This window comes from Nannospalax galili, unplaced genomic scaffold, assembly GCF_000622305.1.
Source record: "Nannospalax galili isolate Female #2095 unplaced genomic scaffold, S.galili_v1.0 scaffold550, whole genome shotgun sequence".
Classification (NCBI taxonomy): Eukaryota; Metazoa; Chordata; class Mammalia; order Rodentia; family Spalacidae; genus Nannospalax; species Nannospalax galili.
Window position 1 is genome coordinate 3,741,167 of NW_008329138.1, and position 8,614 is coordinate 3,749,780.

General features: G+C 44.8%; 1 pseudogene; it reads right to left on the reverse strand.

Annotated features, from left to right (window-relative positions):
• LOC103734253 overlaps nucleotides 1-8,110 on the reverse strand; it is an 86,419-nt pseudogene extending 78,309 nt beyond the window's left edge.
• Nucleotides 8,111-8,614: the final 504 nt, after the last annotated feature.

The following is an 8,614-nucleotide window of genomic DNA, read 5'->3' on the forward strand; positions in this document are numbered from 1 at the left end:
ATATAATGCTTGGGCAAAATCCAAATATTCTTAGATAAACCTTGACAAGACACATATTTTGTTCCTTAAAGTAGTTAACTAAACTGTGACCTAAGAAAATTTTAGTTTGTCTATATGTTATTTTTGTCTAGTCTTTTATATATCATGACAAACCTGCATAAACCTTCATCATTTGCTTAAGCTTTCTTGAGTTTTTTTTTTTTTTCTGTCTATTCTGGAAATACCCAGCCATCTTAATCTTCATACACAAATCTTTCTTAATAAAATATTTACATTCCCATATCCTTCTAACATCTTTCACCTTCCCATTTTCTTTCTTAATAACCATGAAACTAACATTAACAAACAAATTTTCCATCTGTTGTGAGAATTCTCTTCCAGAGCATTAAGCAATGTTTATCCCCTTCCTAAGGTTCTAGTGTCAAACCAATGTTTGATTACATTAAAGTTCACCCTGGGGAACCAATGAGTTTACTTACAGAGTTGACTGAGGGGTTACTGAGGTGTATGGGTGACTTGGGAGTAGATGCACAGGAAAGTCTTTACCCAACATGAATATTGAATTTTCTACAACCTCATAGATCAAGCCTTCTCTTCTTATCCTTTCCTTTCCAAATCCAGGAGACCATGTAAGCTTAGGGAAAAATTAAATACAGTTGGTTGGAAAGAATGGCTGGATACTCAGGTGAGGGTCCAATGAACCTGCTTACCCCTCCTTCAATGAAAGCAACAACCTCAATTGTGGAGAGAATGTAATGAATATGGAAGGACCTCCTAAAATCATGGATTGGAAGAATTAATATTCTGAAAATGACCATCCTACCAAAAGCAATAAATAGATTCAATGCAATCCCAATAAAAATCCCCATGACATACTTCACAGAATTAGAAAAATAATCCTTAAATTTGTATGGACACACAAAAGAACCTGGATAGCCAAAGCAATCCTGAGCACTGGGGGGATTACTATACCAGATCTCAAAGTATACTACAGAGCTATAGTCATAAAAACAGCATGGTACTGGCACAAAAATAGATATATAGATCAATAAAACATCATAATAGATATAGATCAATAAAACATCATTGAAGACCCAAACCTGAGTACACACAATTTCAACCACCTGATATTTGACAAAGGTGCCAAGAACACACAATGGGGGAAAGACAGCATCTTCTACAAATGGCACTGGCGAAACTGGATCTCCCACCTGTAGAAGAATGAAGCTACATCCTTATCTTTCGCCTTGTGTAGAAGTCAACTCCTAACATATCAAATACCTCAATTTCCTAGGTATGGCCATTTTGAATTGTGCCATGTAGTTGTTTCAATTAAGATGGTCGAAAGATCACATGGGTCTCTGCCATTTTGAAAATGTTACTGTCCAAGATGGTAACAAAGTCATGTGACTGTCTCATATTGATGATGTCAGCCAAGATGAAGACCAGATCACATGTTTGCCTCCCTCTTGGTGAGGTCACTAGTCATAATGGCAGCAAAGCCACATGAGCTCACTACCTTAGTGCACTCAACTCCATGATAAAATAAGCCCATCCCCCACCATGATACAACCTCTGTGTGATTCACATGCCTTACAGATTAAATGTGGACAGCAACCCTTTTTTACTTTTAGAAAGCACTCAGTTAAGTCATGCTTACATAGAAAGAGAAAGTACCCTCACGTATACAGGCTCCAAATAAGAAAGGAAAGCCAAGAAATTCATGGTCTCCAACCACAGGAGGGAGTCCATGTCTCTCACCACCATTGCAGCTGTGAATGCAAAGCAGTGTCCTCTGGATCTTGTTCTTCTTAGATGCAAGCTGTTGTTGGAAAAGAAACTCATAAAGGCAGCCGAAGAAATGGGTGCTATGTTAAATGCATACACCATTGTACTGTTGCTCTAAGAGCACATGTCTTGCCCGAGCATGGCTTGTGACTTTCCATGTACAGTGAAATTTAAAATGCTTAGAACTAGTCAGAAAAGCAGCTGCCCAGGGACCACATGGTCTGAGCGCTGCTTCCTTGATGCAAACCAGGCCTGAGGTCCAAATTTCAAGCATCTCTGACCATTCTGCTTTCCCACAAAGCCTGAGAAAAAGTTCAGAAACAAAATGGGTTTTTGAACCTTTTTTTTCTTTTATCCAAGAAGCAAGCATGACTACTAAATAAACAATTATTAGAGAATTTTAAAGGAAAATCCTAGTCTCAGGGTGCAACACAGAGTGTGCAGTTACACCTTACAGCAACCAAGCAGAGAGATGGAGGAGGGAGATCCAGGGGTTGATATAAGGGAACAGGTCAAGGAGACTAAGATCCTCCATAACCACCTTCAGAGCCTCTGGGCAGCCTGGGGGTTGAACAGCCCCATTTCCAGCTAGTTTTCGAGGTGACATTTTGAATACACCTTGCAGAATTCCTTGAAATGAAGCAGCATGCAGCCCGGAGGAGTTTTGGCCATACTCTGTCTGGCACCCATATCTGCAACAAAACTTACAAGCACACCGGAAGACCAGAAGACACAGATCCACCAGACAAAAGTGAGTAACACGGAGAGACAAAACATCGAAACAAAGAGGACCAAACAAACATAGACACGCAGTGGCCACCTTCATGAATAAGTCCACTTACTCATCAAAATCCTAATGTATGGGACAGGGCACTTCTCCTGCTGTCCTGGAGACTGGGTAAAAAAATCGTATCTGATCCCCTGTCTCACTAGATGCCCCAAACCCCCAAAACACTCACCAATTGGTTCTGCCTTTATTGTGCCACAATCGGTGTTCTTTGCTTTTGGTTTGGATTTAATTTTCAGCAGTCATGGTCTCAGGCTCCCTTAGGCCTTAAGAGTAACAGATTTCTTCCCCCATGTTGGGCCTGTACCAGACTGGTAACCCTGAGTCTGAGGATCCCCCAGGATCTTGGACAAGCTGTGAAATGTTATGGAGCTCAAGATCACTGAGAAAAGACAACTCAGGCTCAAAAAGTTCCAAATCAGCTGAATCTATTTAGCTGGCCAGGACAGCACTCTTTGAGCTAATTTAGAGAAAGCTGCCCTAACTGTGAGTGGAAGGAGCTTTACAGGTAAAGTCCAAAAGGTAAAGTCCTTGGTACAATATTTACTCAAAGAAAGTAGTCACCTGGTTGTTCCTGTAGGTGGGCAAGCAAGCAGGTACAGAAGCCTAATAAATAGTCACATAAGCCAGATTAGCCACAACCCTCAACTGGAGTTTCCCAGGATTATATGGCACTCTTAATATTATGGAAATAGAGCTTATCAGATGCTAAAAGATTTTGCAATGTGATGGTAATGAAGAACTCCAGAGCCGGGAAGTGAAGAGGAATCTTCCTCTGCTCCCTATGGTTATCCAGGATAGTAGTCTTTGTTTTCCAAAGCTATCAAATTCCTGCATAGAAGTCTTTGTTGCCTAAGGCTTTTGCATTTCTATTACCTTTGCATTTCTATTACCTTTGTAGCCCCATGTTATCTTACTTAAGTACCATGTATATTCTATGTACCTTCTGCTTGCATAAAAATCCTCCAAAATCTGAACAAGGGGTCTCACTCATTTATTCATAGGGTCAGTCCCAATAGCTTCAAATTAATTAAACTTCCTCTCCTTACCTAACTTTGGCTGTTGATCTCTGATTATTTACATAACATTTCTGGAGGCCCCAGTGAGATCAAGTCACCTTACCCCCCTTGGTTATAGGGACTGCTTCTCCTGGGCCCTGAAGCCCCAAAGGCCCCTAGAACACAGAAGCAAGTGCGCACCCTGGAAGAATTCCCTCTCCATGGTCTCCTTCCAGGAGGCCAGAAAGAGCTGCAAAGCCCTGGACTGGAGCCTCTCATCAGGTGAAAAGAGATGGAGACCAGAGTAGATGTCAAGACCCAGTAAAAGGCCCCAGGGGTAGACAGACAGGAGCCTGACTCAGAACCTCCACAATCCCTAGGGGTCCTGAATTTTGGATTTTCTTTTATATTTGCTTGCCAGTGGTCTATGGCAGCAGTTGTGTATTGGATCCCTGCTGTAGCAATGTGGTCCCCTGTCCATGACTATGGGTCAGTTATTTTGAAGGTTACTTCTCCATATTGTTTGGCTCCCTTATTTGAATTGATTGTCTGTCATTACAACCAGAGCCATGAGTGAATTGATTTGCTCCCATTTTATATTTACCCTATACCTCTTTACCCACCCCACTCAGCCAATGACAGTAGCATTTCCATCAGGGGCAGCCTTCCCAATTGCCTGGGTCCCTACATTCCTTTTTGGTTTGGGCATCTATGAAGCATATGAATCTGCTGTAGTGGTTGTCTACCATGTTGAAGTTAAGAGAAATAGTGTTGCATGAAGAAAGTGGGCACGCAGCAGAGCTAAGGAGTTTGAGTTCCTGATTTCTATTATTAATTTTCTACATTTTAAATTTATAGGAATATGGTGGGTAGGTGCCATGGGGAATGGCTGAAGTTGGGTCGAGAGGGAAGAACAGGAGTAGGGTCAGTAGAAAACTAATTCCTGGATCAATGTTAGGGGAGGAGCCCTTGAGAATTTTAGTCTAAGGGACCCAATAGTGGTGGCATGGTACTTGCTGTTTTCCTTGGCCAGTTTTAGTTTGGAGAGATGAATCCAACTAGATTGTCCTGAGAGCTTAGCTGCTGTCGGGGTAGAAAAGATCACCAAGTGAGGTTCAGTCCAATGTGGCTGGAGGGGCTCCTTCACTTCTTTTTGTTGGGTGTGGACCTGCAGATAGGCATAATCCCCAGGTTGGAGTGTGTGGTCAATTTGTCCTTTAGAAGCCTGAGGAATAATCTGGTCAGTGTGTTTCCTGAGTAATTTTCTTAGAAGGGTAAAGGCAGGTAAATAGTCACATAGAAGAGAGGGATGTTGGAGTAAGAGGTTATTGAAGAGGAAGGGTCTCACATACATGAGTTCAAAAGGACTCAGGAAAGAAGGAGCCTTTGGGATGTCTTAGTTTGGTAAGGGCAAGGGGGAGAAACATTACCCAAGATTGGTGTAACTCTAGGGACAGTTTAGTAAGGTGGTCCTTAAGGAGAGAGTTGGCTCGTTCTACCTTCACTGAGGATTGAGGGTGGTAGGGGATGTGCAATCTCCAGGTTATTCCCAGGGACTGAGAGACTATCTGGAGGAGGGTGAGGGGAAGGCCAAAACAAGGAAGAATATTTTGAATTAAACAGTTAGCCACTATGTCCGTTGTTTCACTTGTGGGGAAAGCTTCTACCCATCCTCAGAAAGTGTCTATCCAGACCAAGAGATAATTAAGTTTTTTGTGAGTAAGCATGTGGGTAAAGTCTATCTGCCAGTCACCTCCTGGGAGGGCTCCCCGGTGCTGGTGGGGTTTGAAAGACAGAAGAGGGCGGCTTCCTCCCTGTGGGGAGACAACGATGCACATGGAACATTGCCCGTTGACCTCTGTGAGGAGCATGAAAAGTTTGAGGCAATAGATGAGGGGCTCCAGGAACTTGTAGAGCAGATAGGCACCTACATAGAAAACATTATGTAAATGGGTTAAGATGGAGGAGGAGGTTTGTCCCTCAGGCAGGCAATACTTACCTGATAGAAACAACCACCCCTCTGACCTCTGGATGGCCCCTTTGTCCAGGAGGCTCCTGTGTTGTTGGGCAGGATGGAAGGGGAACATTCCTGTTGGTTCCAGGAATTGTAAACCACCAGAAGGGCAGAGGGCCATACTGGCTTCCTTATCTGTCCTATCTGCCAGGTTTTTTGCCTCTGACTGGGATCAGTGAGAGGCTGATGCCCCCTACAACAGATCAAAGCTGCCTTAGTTGGGAAGAAAGACGCCTCCTGGAGTTTGAAAATCAAAGGGCCATTATTTATGGGGCCCTGGTGGTTAGGATACCTCTTTCCTTCCACAGCAAGGCGTGGTGATGGAGTATGTGGAAGGCATACTTAGAATCTGTGAAAATATTAACTGTCTGTCCCTTGGCTAAATTCAGGGCCCTGGTGAGTGCCACAAGTTTGGCCTTTTTTGACATGGTTCCAAGTGGCAGTGATCCTGACTCAGTGAAATCTGTGAGAGACACTATGGCATACCCCACCCTGCGTGACCCCGTTGGACTGCGAGTTGAACTTCCATCCACAAACCAAGTTAGGATTGGATTTGGTAGGGGCTCTGAGTAGATTAGGGGGTTCAGGTAGGAGAGTTCCTGAACAGTTTCCAAGCAGGAGTGAGCAGTTCATTGGAAGGGAGGAGAGAGATAGGATTGATAGGAAGGCAGAAGTCAAGGGTCAGTGAGGGGTTTTCAAGAAAGGTGACATGAAAAAGTTGTAGTTTAAAGGGGGCTAAATTGGCAAGATATTTGTAGATTAGTAAACCCTTAAGTTGATAGGGGAAAGAACAGAGATGGGCTGACCCAAAGTGAGCTTAGGTCCCTCCTGGGCCAGGAGGGCAGCAGCAGCCAAAGCATGGAGACAAGGTTGCCACCTCTGGATCGTGGTATCTAGCTGTTTAGAAAGATAAGCCACTGGGGCAAAAGTGGGTCCCTTCATCTGTCCCAAAACCCCTAATGCCAGGCCCTTGTTCTCAGTTGTATAGCGGAGGAATGGAGATCCCAGGTCTGGGAAAGCTAAAGCCGGTGCCTTTAAGAGGGATTCCCAGAGAGTGTGGAAGGCTGTTGTTATGGGCCCTAGAGGCTCAATGGGCTCAGAGGAGTCTCCTTTGGAGGCACCATAGAGAAGCTTTTCTAGGAGGGCAAAGTTAGGAATCCAGGTGTATAGGTACCTTGCATAATTTCCTCCTTGGTTGTGGGTGGCTTTAAGGACCTTAGGTATTTTGTTCTGTCTATAGTTAAGCAGCAGGATGTAGGTGTGGAACCCCAGGTACTTGACTTGTGGGAGAGAAAGTTGTGCCTTTGCTGGAGATATCCTATACCTCCTATCCCCTAGAAAACTGAGAAGTTTGATTGTGTGAGTCTTGGAGACTGAGAGGGATAGAGAGCAAAGAAGTAGGTCATCTACATACTGTAGAATGGTGGAAGGTTAAGGTCTAGGGAAGTTAGCTCCTGGGCTAGGGCCTGTCCAAAGAGGTGAGGGCTATCTCAAAACCCCTGGGGCAGCACAGTCCAGGTTAGTCCATCCCAGTGTCAGGGTCCTCCCTGGTGAATGCAAAGAGGTTGTGAGAGTCAGGATGTATGGGTATTGAGAAGAAAGCATCTTTAAGGTCTAACACAGTAAAGTGGGTGGTAGAGGAGGAGATAAGAGCAAGGAGAGTATAGGGGTTTGGAATGACTGGGTTAATGGGAACAACTGCTGTGTTAATGAGCTGGAGCTCCTGGACCAAACGGTAAGAGCCGTTAGGCTCGAGGACCAGAGAATGGGAGTGTTACAGGATGAGTAAGTAGGTTTAAGGAGGTTAGCTCTCATAAGCCTTTGGATTCTGGCTTTAAGTCCATGGTGGTGTTTGAGTTCAGTTGCGTATTGAGGCCTTCTGGGAAACAGGGAGGGTTTCTTCAAGGAGATGTGGATAGGAGTGTAATGAGAGGCCAGTCCTGTCCTGGGGCTAAGCTGTCCCAGACCTTTGGATCTGCCTCAGAAGGGGGAAGTGGCCCTGACCTGGCTTTGAGGAGGGGGGAAGTACAGGGGAAAGGAGGAAAAGTGTGGAGAAGGCGAGAGAAATAGACAGGGAGAGCTTTTGCAGGGAAGATTTCAAGGGAGCTGGACATGTGGGCATAACCATAAAGGAGTGAGTTAAAGGCATCTTCCAGAATATGCAGGATAAGGGTTCTGTTGATTTGGGGTTGTGGGGTTTCCCATTAACCCCCACCACAGAGATCTGTGAGGGAAAAACTTTATCAGAGTATAAAGAGAGAACAGACCATGAAGCACCAGTGTCCAGAACTAAATTACTAGTCTTACCAGCCACTATAGCTGCTACCCTGGACTCCTCCATGGAGGAGTCTTCAGCTGCCAGGACCAGAAAATTGTTCACTGAACCCTGCAAAGCAGGCTGAGTCTGGGAGGTGAGTGGCCTACCTTGACGCTGCAAAGAAGGACAATCAACTCTCCAGTGACCTCATTGCCCACACTGAAGACAGGGACCAGGAGGTCCTGGAGATGGTTGTTGGGTGCCATTGGTGTCTGCAGTCTTCTTGAGAGGAGCTCTTAGGACTGCATCCATTAGCTGGTACTTTTATTTGGACAGGGTGAGTTTTCTGACTTCTTCTGTTCCTCCCAGTTACTAAAGATGTAAATGCTATGTATAACAGATCTCCCATGGGGGTCTCAGGTCCCTTATCTGAGCATCTGAGTTTCCTCCTGATATCTGAGGCTGATTGTAAGGTAAAATCTTGGTTGAGCATAAGCTGTTCCTCTCTGGACCCTGGGTCATACTTGGTGTACTGGACCAGGGAATCAGTAAGTCTGTCCATAAACTGAGCTGGTGTTTCAGTAGGGCCCTGAGTAATCAAATTAAGCTTTTCAAAGTTAACTACCCTAGGGGATGAAGCTCTCTGAAGACCCATTAGGAGGCATGTGATTAGGAGGCTGCTCTACCTGGGGAAGGTCCTTCTTAATTCCCTGGTGGGAGTTGGTAATTCCACCCAGTGTCCGGAAGGGGAACTGCCCTGGCACCAATAG